Source organism: Podarcis cretensis, assembly GCF_951804945.1.
Source record: "Podarcis cretensis genome assembly, chromosome: 8".
Lineage (NCBI taxonomy): Eukaryota > Metazoa > Chordata > Lepidosauria > Squamata > Lacertidae > Podarcis > Podarcis cretensis.
Genome location: NC_137177.1, coordinates 93,759,995 through 93,780,358, shown reverse-complemented (window position 1 = coordinate 93,780,358; position 20,364 = coordinate 93,759,995). Strand labels below are relative to the sequence as shown.

The following is a 20,364-nucleotide window of genomic DNA, read 5'->3' as shown; positions in this document are numbered from 1 at the left end:
AATTAAACAATTTGGGGTGACTTCCCGTGTTCTGATTATCAAGAGATGATGTTATCCCTTGGTCCTGCTCCAGTTCTCTTAGTTAATCCAAGTACCACAGTTCCGATCTTAATTCTTTATTTTAACAGTCACTGGTGTGATGACTTTCGTTTGTATTTAGCTATTCCATATCCATTAATTTGCAAGTGGAGTTTATATCCTGTAACTTACTGTGTGAAATATTTGTTTATATTGGTCCTTCTCTTCATGTTGTAATCAATCAATCATCTTCAGCCTCATGCCCCCCCTTCAAGGGCTGAATTCTCAATTATGCCACAGCTTCACGCCATCTTGCCTTTTCAAACTGAAAGTGAACTGGCATCTGACCATGGCTTTGGGAAGACTTCCCGCATTTTCTTCTTTCAACCTTTCCAATCTACTAACAAGCTGGTGCCTTGCCAAAACCATAACCATAATAAATCAAAGTTAGTGCCCTCTTTAGAAGGTAATGCCACCAATCCTCACAACATTTTCACACAGTCTATTTGTTCAAATGATCCATAAAAAATTATGAAGTTCTTGTTATTTCCCTCTTGCATTCCATTAATAGTTGTAATCCATGGATAATTAGATTCATTAGTAATTAATTCTTCTTCAGTGAAGGTTTGCTGAATCATAATGTAGCAGGTGTTTTCAGTCAAACAAAGACAAAGCAGGGGTTTGAGGAAATGCCTTTATTTTATAGCTGCAGCTAGACCCCAGTCCTAAACAAGACTGGAGTATTGATCTCAGTTCAGATAAAACTTATATACCGTAGGTTTTTCAGAAAGCAAATCTGCATGATGTATGAACATATTGTATTGTAGTCCAGAACTCTGACATGATTTATAAAGCAGGACTTTCTGTTAGCCAAGAAACTGACATGATGTATGAGACATTTGACATGTTACAGATAGGATGTAAAGTGGTACCTCAGGTTACAGATGCTTCAGGTTACAGACACTTCAGGTTACAGACTCCGCTAACCCAGATAGTACCTCGGGTTAAGAACTTTGCTTCAGGATGAGAACAGAAATCGCACGGCGGCGGCAGGAGACCCCATTAGCTAAAGTAGTACCTCAGGTTAAGAACAGTATCAGGTTAAGAACGGACCTCCAGAACAAATTAAATTCTTAACCTGAGGTATCACTGCACAGGATTTTCTGTCTGCCAGGAAGGTTGACATGACATTCTACTTCCTTGATAAGGTACTTCAAACAACACAAACAGGCTGGACATGTCAATTACTGTCCAGATTAAAGCATTCCAAAGCTGAGATACTGTTTGGCAAGCAAAACATGCAAATCCTCATTAGTCCCTTCCTGTAGCATTCTTACAAACTCCAAATGTTGCTTCCTTGCAGCTAAACCTTGCCAACTGCTGAGTCTTCAGTCGGTCAGAGTCCAGTCAAAGTAAACTTTTTACCCCTTCGTGAACTGCAGGCCTTGCAGAGAGAAAGTTTCTCCTTTTTACAGGCTTCAGTCTTGGGGTTTATTTTGCAAACCCCAAATAAATTCTGTTTGCTCCTTCCCTCAATAAAACAGCAATTATATTATATTATATTACACATGGAGCCAGTTCTAGGCTGCAGAAGGTTTAGTTTGGTTTCTCAGGGGCTCCAAGGAGATAGCAAATGGGACACCCCTCCACTCATAGCTCTTTCTCTGGCCTCTGCACACCTCTCCTCCTCCAGCCACTACCATGCTTTTCAGGGTACAAAATACCAGTTTCCTTTCTGTCTGCAAAAGGATTACTTGAGCTGCAATCAAGACCCAGAGAGACATCAGCAGTGATATGTCTCTGGGGCTGAATAGGAGCAGAATAGCACTAAGTACTCTCCTTGTTCAAACAAGAGCTGCCATTATCTCCTGCGCATTACTTCCTGGAGTGCAGCTCTTAATCATCATGAAAATATGGTGCACTTTAAGTGCATGGCATTCTTTCTTCCTCCTCTTTCTTTTCCCCTTGGCAGAGGCTTCAGCCCAACCAAGTTGCCATCCTACCCTTGCTCACTTGCTTGGGCCAGAAATGCATGCAGGTTTGCAGACAAAGAGGCAAAAATATCCCCTTTCTTTTCTTAAAAAAGCAAGAACTAGGAGGAGTTGGACTGATGCATTGAAGTGAGCAGAATTAAGGCTCCCCGTCAGAACCACAAAATTCACCAGCCAGAGCCAAGTGCAAAAGAGCTGTTCGACAATGGAATGGTCTCCCTCAGGAGGTGGCAGACTCTTGATCTTGGAGGTTTTTAAGCAGAGGTTGGATGGCCACCTGACATGGATGCATTGCAGGGGGTTGGACTAGATGACCCCCAGGGTCCCTTCCAACTCTACGATTCTATGATTCTATGTACAAGTTGAAAAAAAAAGAGTGCCTCTGAGAAGCTTCTGATACTAGGAATTGGTTCTCAGTACCAGAAGTGACTTGACCTGAGTGTTATTTCATACAAATTCCCATTCCAGAATCATATTTTGGGTGGGAAAGGATGTTTTGTTGTTGCTATTGTTAAACAACTAGGAGTTAGAAGCAGGGATGGGGAACCTCTACATTTTCGATTACACTGCTACTTACAGCACCCACAAAGTTTGTCCCATGATCAGTAAATAATTAATCCCATTTTCATTCCTGTATTTTCCCAATATTAAATTTATTGCTTGCTCCCAATAGCTGCATACTTTAATAGCTCTAAACAGCCAGCTTGTTTCTTTGGTTTTTGTTGTTTTTAATTGGGAGAACATGGGTCTCCTGCTAAAAGTGTCTCTGGATACTGACATTGCAGATCTCAGATTTAGCTTTTAAATCTCACTTTTTTCCTGTTCTTTTTTGGTAATGGAGTGATCTAGGCCAGAAAATGGGGCATTTGCTCTGTTCACAAAATCTTTTATTTTGGAAATCAGTTGCTTCTGGCAGAGCAATAACAACACTTGGTGCTTATATAACACCTTTCACTGGAGGCCTTCAAAAAGGCTTGGATACATGCATCTCTGAGAACCTTTGTGGCCTGTCAGGTTGATGCTGGAGTTTAGAACTGTTGCCTGCTTCTGAGCACACAAGGAAGGAGCAGGCCTTTGGCACTCAAACATTGGTAAGTAGAGTTCATAAGGCTACTTTTTATTCAGATGTGAGCCTTTACCTGTCTGAATACAGACGTAAGGATCTCCAAAAACCTTCTGTGCCACCGGGGCCTTTGGGGCCGTCCCCTGAGAAACCAAAGGCATATCACTGCTCCGTGCCTGAAAGAGGCCACCAGACCAAGGAATGTTGCAGGCCTGTGTGTCTTCAGGTCAGAGCACTGACCCTTCAAGGACCTGAGAGAGGTGGTTGGGAAGCAGAGGCTTAAAAGTGTTCAGTTTGCTCTCCATCTTTGTTGGAGCAATTTTTCCCCATGGACCTACCTGTGCTCAGGGGATATGACAGTCATGGTATGAAGGAAGTTTCCCTCCTCTCTAGAACTTGTTGACATGCAATGAAGCTGAATGTTGGAAGGTTCAGAATTCTGAATCTTAAGAAATAGTGATAGCGAAGATTAGACAAACCATGGAGGAAAAGGCTATGGGACTGGGGGCACATTTGGAATTTTGAGAAGGTGCCAAGGGTGCCAGTTACAAAATGGCTGCCACCAGGGATGGAGCCTGAAAAAAAATCTGCCGCCTCCAAAAGTGGGAAAGAAAGAAAAGATATGGGAGCGTAATATGGTTCAAATATGGAAAATCTTTTCAATTCACTTCTTTTCCAGACATTTCTATGTTTTGTAGTCTGTTGCTGTAGATGACAGCTAGAAAATAAAAGATCATTGAACCCAGGAATAATTCTGAACTACAACCGGGATCTACCAGTCCAGCCCTTGCTGCCACCACCGCTGGACTGATGCCACCCCCACCGGAGCAAAGTGGGGCTGCACTCAGCTACCTGCCTGCCTGAACAGCGGGCAGCCTGCCCGGCAGATGCAACCCTTGGTGGGCAGAGGGGCTGTGCTGGTGTCACCTGTGTGGGGGTGACTGGTTCACCCCCCACAGCCCCCCTGGCACCCCCATACTACACCTTTCCTGCACATGCATAGTCACAAATAAAAAGAAAAGGTTGGCAGACAAGAAAAAAGATACAGGAAATACAAACCATCCCTTAGAATACAAACAAACCATTGCTTAGTTCAGGAGTGAAGTGACAGAAAGTACTCATGGAAAGTCAAATAGAGTGCTGCTCCTTCCAGGTTTGGGTCAAACCAAATAGCATTACAAAGCTATGCATATAATATGCAATATTTTTCTTACACTTGTAAATCAGTCATTTTGTTATTTTTTTCATTGAACAGAGCACTGTAAACCACATGTGTCATTGGAGTCATTTTAGAACCAGGTAAAAAAAATTGTTTTGCCCCTCCATCCTCCCCATCCCTGCTGACCTGTCCTGTATTTTGGCTGAACAAAGGTGGCAATCCCAGTAGCAGTTTCAACAATACTGGCCCAAACTAGTGTGATGTTTGAGGCTGAATGTCATGTACAAGTTCTGAAAATTGGAGGTGTATGAGATGAAGACATTAGCATTTCTGCCTTTGCCCTGTGCTCTGCCCTCCCCAGACAAGTGGGGAGCAATCCATGCAGGGGGAAAGTGCTGATGGGAGCAAGGAGGCCTCTCAAAGGTGCCTTCAAACAGCAAGAACTTCAGAACAATCAGGAAAAAGGTGGTCCTTGTCACCTTTTTCTGAGGGCCACAGGGTTAAATTGGTTTGATTTGTCAAGTAAAGCTGATTTGATCCACGGGAGACAATTTGAATATATGAAAACACATTTTAATAGGTGGGACTGACATTTCAAAGAACTTTTGTTTATTTTTTTTAGACCTGGTATGCTACTCTGCTGGGGAATGTGTATACTTTATTAAGGAGAGGTCTTTTGTTTCTGAAAGCAACCTCTGTTTAGATTTTTCTTATGAAATTTTAAGTTGTTTCATATTTTTCTCAGTATCTCTCCAAGTTGTCTTCATTGTTTTGGTAACACGTGGTAAAGCAATTAAAATGCCGGTGATTCATCAAATAATAAATATTTAATCAGTGGACAGCCTTTCAAATATCAATTGCCAGGATTTGAATATTCAGTGGGCATCTTCTGGAGGTGATGGCTTTGAAAAAAATATAGTAGATATAAAACTTATTCCCCAAATCCACAGCTCAGTATAATATAAATGGTACACACAATTGTAAACTCAACAAACTACCTGTTTGTTGAATGGATTTGTTACCACCAGTATTTACTGTATTTTTCGCCCTATAGGACGCACCGTCCCATAAGGTGCACCTAGTTTTTTGGGGGGGAAATAAAGGGAAAAAAATATTTCCTCCCCCAGGCGCGGGGCTGGGGCGGGGGAGGCCCGAGCTTCCCCCGACCCCAGTCCCCAAACAGGCAGCTCTCTGCAAGCCGTGGGAGCCCAGCGCTGGCTCCCGTCGCTTGCAGAGAGGTCCGCGAAGCCTGGACGCACTGAGCTCAGCGGGCGCAGGCTTCGGCATGCAGGCACCTCTCCGCAAGCGGCGGGAGCGCTCCCGCCGCTTGCGGAGAGGTCCGCGAAGCCTGGACGCGCTGAGCTCAGCGCGTGCAGGCTTCGGCATGCAGGCACCTCTCCGCAAGCAGCGGGAGCGCTCCGCTGCTTGTGGAGAGGTCCGCGAAGCCTGGAGAGTGAGAGGGGTCGGTGCGCACCGACCCCTCTCGCTCTCCAGGCTTCAGTGAAAGCCTGCATTCGCCCCATAGGACGCACACACATTTCCCCTTCATTTTTTGAGGGGAAAAAGTGCGTCCTATAGGGCGAAAAATACGGTATTTATAACAATCTAGTGCTGTTGACACCCCATTTATGGGTGTTCACAGTGGGGGCAAGGGGAACAATTTCCCCTCCAATGAACCTTCATGCCCAGATTCCCAGCTTTCATTAAGAAAAAGAAAAAGAGTAAGGTTCTATCATTCTTAGAACCTGAGATAGGAGACAAAATATACAAACACTCTTCTTGTGAGAAATTAGCCTGTTCCCTTTCCAGTGTTTACTCCACTCCCTCAAATAAATAAATAAAATAAAATACCCCCACCCTGTAAAAATCCCTGCAGACATCTATGCCCCCATTTCCCCCCCCCCCATTTCATATCAAGGACAAACAGGACACCTTCCCTTTGCTGCAAACTGCTGGTGTTAAAATAATTTATCACTTTTGGTGGGAAAAAGAAATAACAGATTTCCCCTGTGCTTTTGTGTTTTGTTGTAAAATCACAGGTTTCGATCCAAATGCACTCCTGGAGGCTTAATGGAGGATATTCTTTGTGCAGGGAGACACCAACACACACCTCTGTATAATCAGAAATAAGCATGGTTTGTTGTCTTTTAAATAGGGGTGCTTATGGTGCTGGCATCTGCCAGTTTCGTCTGCACTGGAGATGTTCACCCAAGATGGTTACTGGATATTTCTGACTAACTGTTGCATCCCATTACTCTTCTAGAAATACATTTCCAGAATCAGTGACTTTCAGGGGTGAACACTGTTGACTTCCAGAGGCTGGGTTTTCCACTGTTTCCCCACTAACAACAAATGTTTCGCTTGGTGATACTCCTAAACTGTGCTCCTAAAATTTTCCTCAGAAAGGGAATGGTGCTATGCGATGACATAACTTGGCTTTGTTTTTGTTTTTTGAAATAATTTATATTAAGTTTCATATTACCAAATTAAACACATCAAACCAATTAATCCAAATTATATCAATACATATCATGTAATCCAATTGTTTTCCAAATTATAAATTTTTGTGGGGGGTACCCATGCTTCTTGATCGGCAGGAGTCCAATCCTTGAATATTTCTGCTGCTTTCATATTAAGATTGATATTTCCAGTCCCCTCTTCTCAATCCTTGTCGTTGCTCATTTTCCTTTTCATTCACCTCCGAGTTGCTCCGCAAGTGGGTTGAAAAAAAGTCTTATTTGTATTTCTGTGTGGACTTTGTACTGCTCTCTCGTAAATCACTCTCATCCAATAGTCCAGGCATTTCCGCTCGAGCAAGCAATCGCCATCTTGTCGTTCCGATGAAATGCAGTCTAAAAGCTCGCTCGTTAACTTTCCTGACCTGTTGCATCGTAAATTAGTCTTTTTCCAGGAGGGCTGCCCCTTCCAGTTCACAATCTCATCGAAATAATAAATCTTCGGCTCGCCCTCCCCAAGACCAAACCTCCTGCAACACAGGTCTATCTTTCTGCATCAAATCTCCATTCTTACTGCATCACAAAGAGAGCCTTTCTTCTTTCCAAATCCTTTACAGAGTAAAACCTTTAAATTCATATTATTCCCACACAGTTCATTTTTAGTCCCATTTGCCAATTAGTTGTTGTGACGCATCTTCTAAGAGGGAGGGTTATTAGTTAATCACATAGAGCAAAAATAATAAAAAGTCTTTCTCCCCCTTTCAGTTCCGTTGCATTCCTTTCCACATACCAGCTTATCTGTAATACTTTGATGTAATCTTCCGTCTCAATCTTCTTCATTTCAGTGGCAAAATTGTTAGCAGATAAAAACCTCCTGCCTCTCTTGAAGCATGTGCATTATCTTTCTCCATTTTTTTCCCTTTTAAGTAACGCAATTAGTTTCGCCGAAACTCGCCGAGGGTTGTACACCCAGTGCCTCACCCCCTCCTTCTTCCAAACTCGGGGATTATTTATGGCAACAGCGGGTGAAAACTGCATCTCTCCCCCCTGGAGAGATGAGGGAGACTGATTTACTCCCCATAATCAGCCTCTAATTACCTCGTGCGAGCTGGATAGATGTTAATATCCGCCATCTTCCAAGGTGCCCCTAGTGCCCCCCCCAATAACTTGGCTTTGTTAGGGAGGAAAGGATAGAATACTGCCACTCCCAAAGTTACTGGATTGCGTTGTCCCTGAAATTTGTTCCTTTTTTAATTACCGTATTTTTCGCACCATAGGACGCACTTTCCCCCTCCTAAATAGCAAGGGAAAATGTGTGTGCGTCCTATGGAGCGAATGCAGCAGGGAGGCAGGCGGGAAAAGCCCCCAAGAGCCGCACACAAGCTTCATGCGCTCTTGCGGGCTTTTCCCCAGGAGGGAGAAGGGACTGACTGGCCGCATCAGTCCCTTCTCCCTCCTCGGGAAAAAGCCCCCAAGAGTGGCGCCCTCTTTAAAGGCTGCGCGGCTCCTGTGGGCTTTTCTACGAATCCCCCCACCTCCCAGAAAAGCCAGGAGAAGCCGCGCAGCGCCTTTAAAGAGTGCGCGGCTTCTGCGGGAGGTGGGGAAAGCTGCAGCAGATTCCCTCCTCCTGGGCTCCCTTTGAAGCGGCAATGTGGGAGGGGAGCAGCTTACACTCGTGTAAGCAGCTCCTCTCCCACTTTCCTGCTTCAAAGCAACTACGGAGGAGGGAAGGAAAGAGACCATGGATCCTCCGCTGCTGACGGCTGCAGCGGATTCCCTCCTCCTGGGCTCCCTTTGAAGCAGCAAAGTGGGAGGGGAGCAGCTTACACTCGTGTAAGCAGCTCCTCTCCCACTTTCCTGCTTCAAAGTGGAGGGAATCGACTGCAGTTGTGAGCAGAGGATCCATGGCTCCGCTTCCTTCCCTCGAAGCAGGGTGCGGGGGTGCAGGGGGGAAAGACGGCAGGAAATAGATGCCGGGCAGGAAAACACAACCACACTTTGACCACTGAAAGTCCACCCCAGCCTCCCCAGATTTCCACTGAGACGGCCAGGCTAATCTCAATGGCCATAAGTCTGGCTCAGCATTATTAACTGGACTTAGATAAGCCATGGTTCCCCTTCCTACCCTCCTCTGAGGCCGATTTAAAGCAGCAAAACAGACAGGAGCCGCCCGCTTTGCTGCTTTAAATAGTTTAGTGCAACATTTTATTCAGAATGTTTTTTTTCTGTATTTTCCTCCTCTAAAAACTAGGTGCGCCCTATGGTCAGGTGTGCCCTATGGAGCGAAAAATACGGTATTCTTCAGCAGTTTTAGCCCCCACACAATTGAAATAAATTAATGGGTCAGATATTTCAGTCTAGCACTAGTAAATCTGTGGCTGTCACTGGATTGGTAAAATGTGCAAGGGGGAAGGCCTTACATTCTTCCACCCGGCAGCATGGATGCAGCCTTTGCCAATTTGGTGCCACTATGCTGGCAGGGATGAGAGTTGGAGCCCAAACTGCCCTATTTGGCGTTCCCAGTCCTTGCTCCAAACAAATATAAACATTTCTATGGTGTAAAAGTAACCATGTTAATAAAAATCAGTTAAAATAGTAAGTTCAGAATTCAATTAAAATGCCTGCTGGAATTTTAAAAAAGAAGTATTCAATAGGTAGCAGAAATTCAGCAAGGAGGGAGCCTGTCTGACCTCAACTTGGAGTTCCATATAATTAGGCCCCTAATACTGAGCAGGCGGCTCCTAGTGGATGTGAGTCTGCATTTGAGCCATGGAGGACTTCCCTGAAGACCTCAGGGTACAAGGGATGAGCAGGCCTCTGAGTTATCCAGTGACCAAGCTGTTAAGGGCCTTGCAGAGAATCTTGAACCGGGCTCAATATCATCCGATATACAGTGGTGCCTCACAAGACGAAATTAATCCGTTCCGTGAGGCTCTTCGTATAGCGGTTTTTTCGTCTTGCCAAACAAGCCCATTGACAGCTTAGCGGATTAGCGCTATTAGCGGTTTAGTGGCTTTTAGCGATCGGCTGTTAAGCGGCTTATCAGCGGATCAGCTGATAAGCGGCTTAGCGGCTTAGGAAAAGGGGGGGAGGGGAAAAAACCCGCAGGAACTTGCAAGACATTTTCGTCTTGCGAAGCAAGCCCATAGGGTAATTCGTTTTGTGAAGCGCCTCCAAAATGGAAAATCCTTTCGTCTAGCGGGTTTTCCGTCTTGCGAGGCGTTCGTCTTGCGGGGCACCACTGTACTAATAATAATTAAACTAGAAAATGAAAAAAGGAAAGTTATTTCCTCAATGAGTTCACCATGAGGAAGGAAGGGATGTGATTCAGGGGCAAAGCACCTGCTTTGCTTGCAGAAGGTCCCAGGTTCAGTTTCTGACATCTCCAGGCAGGGCTGGGAATGTCCATTGTCTGAAACCTGGGACAGCCTCTGCCTGTCCTTTTAGACAATGCTTTTAGACAAGTTGGACCCAAGTTCCTCTCTTGTAAACAGCCAGACAGCTGGTGGGGAGGAAAGGGAACAAGGCATGTTGGTCACAGTATGTGGGGTTTATTATCTCTTTGGATCAGAATTTTGTTGGCACATAATGCACCATATTCCTATCCCCGTGAATGGAAGCTTTCACAGTTGGCAAATGGTTCCCTTGTTCACCAAATAGATTTAGCAAGCTGGGTCAATGTTTATAGGATCAATTTTGTACAGCAAAGAAGGTCAATTTTTAATTTGCAAAACATGCCTGCATACACACTTATGCAATGCATATCATCCAGCCTGAGTTGAACACTTTAACACCTTTTGCTTGAGTCTCTTGTTGGAATCAATGGTCCTTAAAAGTGATTGTTAATACTCTGCCCAGGAGTGTGAGGTGGGCTTACACATATGTTTCTTAATCTAAAGGTTTGTCTCAGATGACTCAGAGGACCCTGGAGCTTGTGTGTATTCTGTGAATTGCTGAATTGCAGTAAATAGAGCCTATGGGCATCTTTTAGGCATGAATACTCAAAACACGGATGCAAAAATTTTCTGCAGGTAACACACTGTTTTAGTCATCTCTCTGTAGATTTAAAAAGTCAGAATTTCTGTCCTACTGCATTTAATAATTTAACATGAGCTTTAATGTTCAGGCAGTTGTTGCATTTTCACCATTTATCTCTTCCATTAGGGTAAAAAAGAAGGTCTAAGTGCCCAATTCTGATCTCAGATCTACTGGGCTGAGCATATTAGGATCCAGTCGATCTCTGTCTCAGCTGGGCTATGCCAGCATAAGTCTCTAAACCCAGCTGAGCTGGAGATACAGTGCTACCTCGAGGTACAAACGCCTCAGGTTACAAATGCTTCAGGTTACAAACTCCGCTAACCTGGAAGAGTTACCTTGAATAGAGAACTTTGCCACAGGATGAGAACAGAAATGGTGTGCCAGGGGCGCAGCGACAACAAGAGGCCCCATTAGCAAAAGCACGCCTCTAGTTAAGAACAGTTTCAGGTTAAGAACGGACCTCCAGAATGAATTAAATTTGCAACTAGAGGTACCACTGTATGCTGGCATAAATCTCCCATCATGGTTTAGCCAGTGCTCAGCCAGCTTAGTCAAGATGAGTGGATATATATCTTATTTCCCAAGGAAAACCCACTTCTCAGTGCTAAATCACAGCAAACTGGAGAAAACCTGAATTGCTGTTTGCTTTCATTGAGCACTGGAGAGTGGTTTTCCCCATGGAAAAGCATTGGGATGAGAGGAAGTGTAGAGAAGCCCTCACTTCCTTGCTTGTCTCTGGCTGTGTGGCATATTATTTATTTATTATTCTGTATTAAATGTCTAAACTACCCTTCATCTGAGGATCACAAAAATACATACCATAGTAACAAACAGAAACAATTAACCCCACCCCCATTTTAATAGGCCACAGATTGTCTAATTGAAGGGACGCAGGTGGCGCTGTGGGTTAAACCACAGAGCCTAGGACTTGCCAATCAGAAGGTCGGCGGTTCGAATCCCCATGACAGGGTGAGCTCCCATTGCTCAGTCCCTGCTCCTGCCAACCTAGCAGTTCAAAAGCACATCAAAGGGCAAGTAGATAAATAGGTACCGCTTCGGCGGGAAGGTAAACGGCATTTCCATGCACTGCTCTGGTTCGCCAGAAGCAGCTTGGTCATGCTTGCCACAAGCTGTCTGCGGACAAATGCCGGCTCCCTCGGCCAATAAAGCGAGATGAGCGCCGCAACCACACAGTCGGTCACTACTGGACCTAATGGTCAGGGATCCCTTTACCTTTTATTGTCTAATTAGCCAGAAGCCTGGGAGACGAGGAATGTTTTTGCCTGGTACAAAGATATTGTTATAGATTTTGGAAGAATTAGCGAAAGCTAAAATCAGTGACACGCTTTTCCAACAACTAAGAGACGACTCTACACATGGACATCACCAGATGGGCAGCATCGAAATCAGATTGATTATATTCTCTGCAGCCAAAGATGGAGAAGCGCTATACAGTCAGCAAAAACAAGACCTGGAGCTGACTGTGGCTCAGATCATCAGCTTCTTATAGCAAAATTCAAGCTTAAACTGAATAAAGTAGGAAAAACCACCGGGCCAGTAAGATACGATCTAAGTCAAATCCCTTATGAATACACAGTGGAAGTGAGGAACAGGTTTAAGGATTTAGAATTGGTGGACAGAGTGCCTGAAGAACTATGGATGGAGGCTCACAACATTATACAGGAGGCAGCAACGAAAACCATCCCAATGAAAAGGAAATGCAAGAAAGCAAAGTGGCTGTCCAACGAGGCCTTACAAATAGCGGGGGAGAGAAGGCAAGCAAAATGCAAGGGAGATCGTGAAACATACAGGAAATTGAATGCAGATTTCCAAAAAATAGCAAGGAGAGAAAAGAAGGCCTTAAACAAGCAATGCAAAGAAATAGAGGAAAACAACAGAATGGGAAGAACCAGAGATCTGTTCAAGAAAATTGGAGATATGAAAGGAACATTTTGTACAAAGATTACCATAATAAAGGACAAAAGTGGTAAGGACCTAACAGAAGCAGAAGACATCAAGAAGAGGTGGCAAGAATACACAGAGGAATTATACCAGAAAGATATGGATGTCTCGTACATCCCAGGTAGTGTGGTTGCTGACCTTGAGCCAGACATCCTGAAGAGTGAAGTCAAATGGGCCTTAGAAAGCACTGCTAATAACAAGGCCAGTGGAAGTGATGGTATTCCAGCTGAACTATTTAAAATTTTAAAAGATGATGCTGTTAAGGTGCTACACTCAATATGCCAGCAAGTTTGGAAAACTCAGCAGTGGCCAGAGGATTGGAGAAGATCAGTCTACATCCCAATCCCAAAGAAGGGCAGTGCCAAAGAATGCTCCAACTACCGCACAATTGCACTCATTTCACATGCTAGCAAGGTTATGCTTAAAATTCTACAAGGTAGGCTCAAGCAGTATGTGGACTGAGAACTCCCAGAAGTGCAAGCTGGATTTAGAAGAGGCAGAGGAACCAGAGACCAAATTGCAAACATGCGCTGGATTATGGAGAAAGCTAGAGAGTTCCAGAAAGACATCTACTTCTGCTTCATTGACTATGCAAAAGCCTTTGACTGTGTCGACCACAGCAAACTATGGCAAGTTCTTAAAGAAATGGGAGTGCCTGATCACCTCATCTGTCTCCTGAGAAATCTCTATGTGGGACAAGAAGCTACAGTTAGAACTGGATATGGAACAACATGGATATGGAAAGGAGTACGACAAGGCTGTATATTGTCTCCCTGCTTATTTAACTTATATGCAGAATTCATCATGCGAAAAGCTGGGCTGGATGAATCCCTAGCCGGAATTAAGATTGCCGGAAGAAATATCAACAACCTCAGATATGCAGATGATACAACCTTGATGGCAGAAAGTGAGGATGAATTAAAGAACCTTTTAATGAGGGCGAAAGAGGAGAGCGCAAAATATGTTTTGAAGCTCAACATCAAAAAAAGAAGATCATGGCAACTGGTCCCATCACCTCCTGGCAAATAGAAGGGGAAGAAATGGAGACAGTGGGAGATTTTACTTTCTTGGGTTCCATGATCACTGCAGCCTGGGAACGTGGGATTCGGCTGACACCAGGAGCGCCCCCCCTACACGCAAGGAAACCCCTTTTTCGGGGATCCGAAGTGACGAGGGGTGAGTGGTGCGGTGTTTTGAATCGACTGCTATTTTTGTGGAGTGAAGCCGCACAGCCGTTGCCGGAGAGCGCTGACTTTTTCCTGTGGACAATTGGACTCTAAACAAGTACCCGTGAGTAGAACGGAAAATTGGGCTAAGAAACATTTTAATTTGGCACTCGAGCGGGAAGGTTCTAAACAGGAAGTCTGTATTCCGCTTTTGTAAATAGCCTGAAGCAAAAATTGTGCAAGCTAAAGTCTGGAAAGTTGTACATAAAGGTTTAAAATTCCTCCTGTTTTAACCATCTAAGCCCCTCTTGGAAGCAGGAGTAAAGAGGGGGAATTTTGACTGTTTAAGCCTGCAGGAGAGAGAGTAAAGAAAGATAAATTTCCACCATCTCAAACCTGGGAACGGGGTGTCAGAGACAGAGATTTTTGGTGAAGTTCATTGACTGTGAAAGGAGCATCCTTTGACAGATAGTTAAAGAAGAGAAACAAATTGTCTCCAATGTTGCCTTTTGCATTTAAAAGAAACAAGAAATCTGAAAAATGAAAGTAACTTTTTTTTGTTGGATCTGCTTTCAAAAGATGGATACAAATAGAAATTGTCTCCTCTAGAGGGAGCTTGTTAAATTGTTGCTGGAGTCGATCTGGGGACTCTACAGCTGCGGTGATAAGGATCGTGGGATCAGACTGTGACCTTGAACAAAAATGTGTTTGGAAGAAGTTTTGGTGCTTGCCTTTTGCAAGACAAGCGCTTTGTTGGAGCAGATGCATGAGAAGATGGACTTGATGACTGTTGCAATCAAAAATTTTGGACAAACAGTGAATACTTATACAGAAACCATCCAGGAGCCAACTCAGGAACCTGCTTTGACAGAGCAAGTGCAAGCGCAGAAGATAATGGAGGAGGCTGCTGTTGAACCTCAAGTAATACAAATGGAGAAGCCCGAGGCCCTACAGGAGCATAAGCCGTTGTTGTTGAAGGTTGAATCTGGAGTGGGCCAGGGGGGGTCTGGAGTTGTGGGGGCCCTTAAGTTTGGAGGGACTTTGAAACATGCCTTTAAATATTTTCTGGACTACACTGTTGATTGTGGGGAATGGGACTGTGGGGAATGGGCCGATCTGCTAAGGAGAGACGGAGATATTTTTGAGTTGGAACATCCCCAAGACCTACTCCTCGATGAGAAAGGAAAGGAATTAAGAAAGAGATCAACAAAAGATAAGGTAAAGTGCAAGTACAAACAAGAAGAAGATCTGCAGAAGGGACATGGAAAAGACTTAAGAGCCTCGGGCATAAGATTACCAGGTTGATGGACTAGATGGAACGGACAGTAAGGACTGACATAACCCGAGACCAGGAAGAAGAGACGCTGGAGGAAGATTGGAAGAATTTTTTTTACTTATATTGGGAATTAGTGTAAAATTAATGAGCGTTAGGAAAATGTTGGAATGAAAATATTTGGCTTTAGTAGAAATGATATAAGGAATTATGTACAAATAAATATTAAGTTTTAAGCTTTAAGGTATTTTATAGAAAGATAAGGTTAAAATAAATTAAGGTAAATTGAATGACAGAATATAGTAAAAGATGGAAAGGATTTGCTGAGTTAACTAATAGGTTAGAATGTTAAGACAAATTATTCAATAAAAATTGAGAAAGATGGAAAGAATTTGCTGAAACAAATAACTAAACTAGAATACAAAAAGGGAGGTGTGAGGAGGTCGATGAAACAAGTAAATGAAGGATGGAGATTTGGAATATTGGATGTGTGTGTGTTTTTTTAAATTGTTATTGGTGTATTGGTTTTTATGTGGTTTTTTTTTCTTTTCTTTTTTGATGTACTGTTATGTATGTTTTGTTAATTTTTTGTTGTTCTCTTTTTTGCCTTTTTTGTAATTTTTGAAACTTCTAATAAATATCATTTTTTTAAAAAAGAAAAGCAATGACAAACCTAGACAGCATCTTAAAAAGCAGAGACATCACCTTGCCGACAAAGGTCCATATAGTTAAAGCTATGGTTTTCCCAGTGTGGAAGTGAGAGCTGGACCATAAAGAAGGCTGATTGCCGAAGAATTGATGCTTTTGAATTATGGTGCTGGAGGAGACTCTTGAGAGTCCCATGGACTGCAAGAAGATCAAACCTATCCATTCTTAAGGAAATCAGCCCCGAGTGCTCACTGGAAGGACAGATCCTGAAGCTGAGGCTCCAATACTTTGGCCACCTCATGAGAAGAGAAGACTCCCTGGAAAAGACCCTGATGTTGGGAAAGATGGGGGGCACAAGGAGAAGGGGACGGCAGAGAACGAGATGGTTGGATAGTGTTCTCGAAGCTACCAGCATGAGTTTGACCAAACTGCGGGAGGCAGTGGAAGATAGAAGTGCCTGGCGTGCTCTGGTCCATGGGGTCACGAAGAGTCGGACCCCTGCAAAGTTGATGGGCATTGCCATTCAAATAGTGTGCATGCACCATATAATGTGATTGATTTTGTGGGGTGGGGCTTACCTGGGCCCCCACAATATTTCATTCTAGTTGGCCACCGATCCTGGGAAGGCACCTGCAGCTCCCAGTGCCATTCCAGTGCATGATGGCCTTGCAGAGACCCAGCTATAGTGGAGGCAGCAGCAGCTGCACCACCAGCGGATGCCGTCTCACAGTGGCTAACCAGTGGTCTATGGGAAGCCTGCAAGTCAAACTTGAGCACACTAGGACTCTTTCCACTTGTGATTCCCAAGAAATCATATTCAAATGCATGCCTGCTCTGATACTGGAAATAGCATGCAGTTAGCCATCATTATTTTACAGCAGCAGAGCGATTAAGTTCAAACAAAAGAAGAAGGGGCAGGGGAGCAAGCTGGTGCCATCATCACTTGTCTAAGTAAATCTCCTAACCCTGAATTTTAAAACATTTTTTCGTCCTGGTCCTCCGCCAATTTCTTCCTCCTTTCCTTCATGCTCCCTCCCCTTTGTTTCCAAAAGCTTCAGCTCAGCTCTAAATTACCCTAGAATTTGGCCTCTGTCCTCAGTGCTTCAGGATTAATACAGGCACATTCACCCAAAAGAGCATATCTCATGTCATCTTAACATCTCCTCCTCTGCTACCCCAGGAGTGTGGGTGGGAGATGTCAAAGTGTCTGGCTGCTTAATTCCAGATTCCAGCCCTCTTCCCCTTCTCCTGCAGTCTCCCTGCAAACCTCCCCTAGCAAATCCTCTCCGCAATATAGCAGGGCCTCAGCCTCTGGCAAATTTCAGGTGCATAATGAGTCAGACGCTTCTGTTTATTTTTCATGCACACTCTCAAATATGCCTCATGCATACCTCCAGTTCCTTGATAGTCTCTGTTGTATAGTTTATTTCTTTGTAGAGGCATATTTAATTATCTATCCCCTGCTGGTTGAGTCATCTGAAATGCATCTCAGACCATGTGGGGATTTGTAATGTCTCAACAGGATTTATATTGTAATATTCAGTAATGTTCTCCTTCCCCCTACCTCCTCTCCCTTACAAGCTTTAGGATTTTAAAACACACACACCTATGTCTCACATTAAGGGGAGTTAGATGCACCAATTATTTAGCTTCCTTATAAAGCAAGAGGTGAGGAACTAGGGAGGAAGCAAGGTTAAATGCTCAACAGTGCAAAGGACTTCTCATTTGATGACTGAGAACAGTTTTTGCTGCAGGGGCCACATGTGTGGGTGGTCACTCACACTCAGGCTCATTGAGTGCATGCGGAGACTTTGTTTTTCTCTCTACCTAATCAAAACACAAATCTAGACCTATTGCATATTTTATGCCACTGAAAGCTACTTTTTCACAAGCAGGTTTCATTCTGAAAATAAAAACTCAACACAGATTATTTAATTCCCCTGTTTGAAAATGGATAGAGGCAGTCCCAGCTGAATACAGGATTAGACACTATAAAGGATAAAGTAGAAGCAAAAATATTGTTGCCTTCCACTCCCATCTCTGAGTAGTGCCAGATTCCAGGGGTTCCAGGCACTTTCCCAGGGTCCATATTTCCTTTTGGAAATGAGGCACAGTGGAGATTGTGGTGTCTTTATGATATATAGTTTATAGGGTTCAAAAATTCATTATGACATAGTGTAGTTAACGATGATCATCCTGGACAAATCTGGTTTTTAATTCCATGTGAAACATTTTATAATGAATAGAGTACTTTTCACAAAATGTTTTCTGAGAAACCTTTGTACCACAACAAATTTTTGAATTTCCTTTTTATCATAATTCTTCTGCTTCTAGAATTCTATTGTTTGAGAACCATTATTTAATTTAATAACCTACTATGTTTGAAATGTAATATCAGTTTCTGACATTTTACCAACATCAGTGGTGACACTAATAGAGGGATACTTATAATTAAAAATAATATTTTGGCAATGTATATTTAATCACCAATATTCTTCCAAACCATGATATTAGTAATGATAACTATATCTCCAGTTTTTCTGTTTCTTTATATAATTTCCCATGCTTAAGCTTTTCCATCTCTTCAAAGTTATTTGTTATCATTTCCCCTTGTTACGTTCCCCCGTTCTCCTAGAAATCAAGTTCCACACATCTTCAAAACAAAGGCACATGCAACAAAAGAAAACACAACTTGTCCCCCTGGGCACATTATTTAAGAACCTGTTTGTGCTCCCCCTCCCCCACACTGTATGATGACACCAATGACAATCTTAGCTGCAGTGAACATTCATTTACCAGCTGATGTACATGTTCCTGCACGACTTCAGCCATCAAAACTGTGTCAGGAGCTCATCCTACTCTCGAGTAGGAGCCTGGCAGAGACACGTGCCCGACTGACATGTTCACTCCTTCCTGGTCGATCGTTCGGGAGCTCCATAAGCTTTCTTCACAGCGACCGATGCCAACAGACATTGACACACTTAGTTTCTTGCCTCTCTGAAGAAACAGTGTCTACCCTTACACCCTTTGGGCGTGGTTTCCCGTACCTTGAGGACAAACCCTGTACCCCTTTCAAGACTCTGGGTTTCAAGACCTGTGTCGAGCCACTTGTTGTTGCTGTTGTTTAGTCGTTTAGTCGTGTCCGACTCTTCGTGACCCCATGGACCAGAGCACGCCAGGCACTTCTGTCTTCCACTGCCTCCCGCAGTTTGGTTAGACTCATGTTTGTAGCTTCGAAAACACTATCCAACCATCTCGTCCTCTGTCGTCCCCTTCTCCTTGTGCCCTCCATCTTTCCCAACATCAGGGTCTTTTCCAGGGAGTCTTCTCTTCTCATGAGGTGGCCAAAGTATTGGAGCCTCAGCTTCACGATCTGTCCTTCCAGTGAGCACTCAGGGCTGATTTCCTTAAGAATGGATCGGTTTGATCTTCTTGCAGTCCATGGGACTCTCAAGAGTCTCCTCCAGCACCATAATTCAAAAGAATCAATTCTTCGGCGATCTGCCTTCTTTATGGTCCAGCTCTCACTTCCATACATCACTACTGGGAAAACCATAGCTTTTACTATACGGACCTTTGTTGGCAAGGTGATGTCTCTACTTTTTAAGATGCTATCTAGGTTTGTCATTGCTTTCCTCCCAAGAAGCAGGCGTCTCTTAATTTCGTGGCTGCTGTCACCATCTACGGTGATCATGGAGCCCAAGAAAGTAAAATCTCTCACTGCCTCCATTTCTTCTCCTTCTATTTGCCAGGAGGTGATGGGACCAGTGGCCATGATCTTCGTTTTTTTGATGTTGAGCTTCAGACCATATTTTGCGCTCTCCTCTTTCACTCTCAACAAAAGGTTCTTTAATTCCTCCTCACTTTCTGCCATCAATGTTGTGTCATCTGCATATCTGAGGTTGTTGATATTTCTTCCGGCAATCTTAATTCCGGCTTCGGATTCATCCAGCCCAGCCTTTCGCATGATGAATTCTGCATATAAGTTAAATAAGCAGGGAGACAATATACAGCCTTGTCGTACTCCTTTCCCAATTTGGAACCAATCAGTTGTTCCATATCCAGTTCTAACTGTAGCTTCTTGTCCCACATAGAGATTTCTCAGGAGACAGATGAGGTGATCAGGCACTCCCATTTCTTTAAGAGCTTGCCATAGTTTGCTGTGGTCGACACAGTCAAAGGCTTTTGCATAGTCAATGAAGCAGAAGTAGATGTCTTTCTGGAACTCTCTAGCTTTCTCCATAATCCAGCGCATGTTTGCAATTTGGTCTCTGGTTCCTCTGCCTCTTCTAAATCCAGCTTGCACTTCTGGGAGTTCTCGGTCCACATACTGCTTGAGCCTTCCTTGTAGAATTTTAAGCATAACCTTGCTAGCATGTGAAATGAGTGAAATTGTGCGGTAGTTGGAGCATTCTTTGGCACTGCCCTTCTTTGGGATTGGGATGTAGACTGATCTTCTCCAATCCTCTGGCCACTGCTGAGTTTTCCAAACTTGCTGGCATATTGAGTGTAGCACCTTAACAGCATCATCTTTTAAAATTTTTTTTAAATAGTTCAGCTGGAATACCATCACTTCCACTGGCCTTGTTA

General features: G+C 43.7%; 1 protein-coding gene across 2 annotated transcripts in view; it reads right to left on the bottom strand.

Annotated features, from left to right (window-relative positions):
- Positions 1-20,364, bottom strand: part of ZMAT4 (zinc finger matrin-type 4) — a 284,724-nt gene that overhangs the window by 40,183 nt on the left and 224,177 nt on the right. The window lies entirely within an intron of this gene.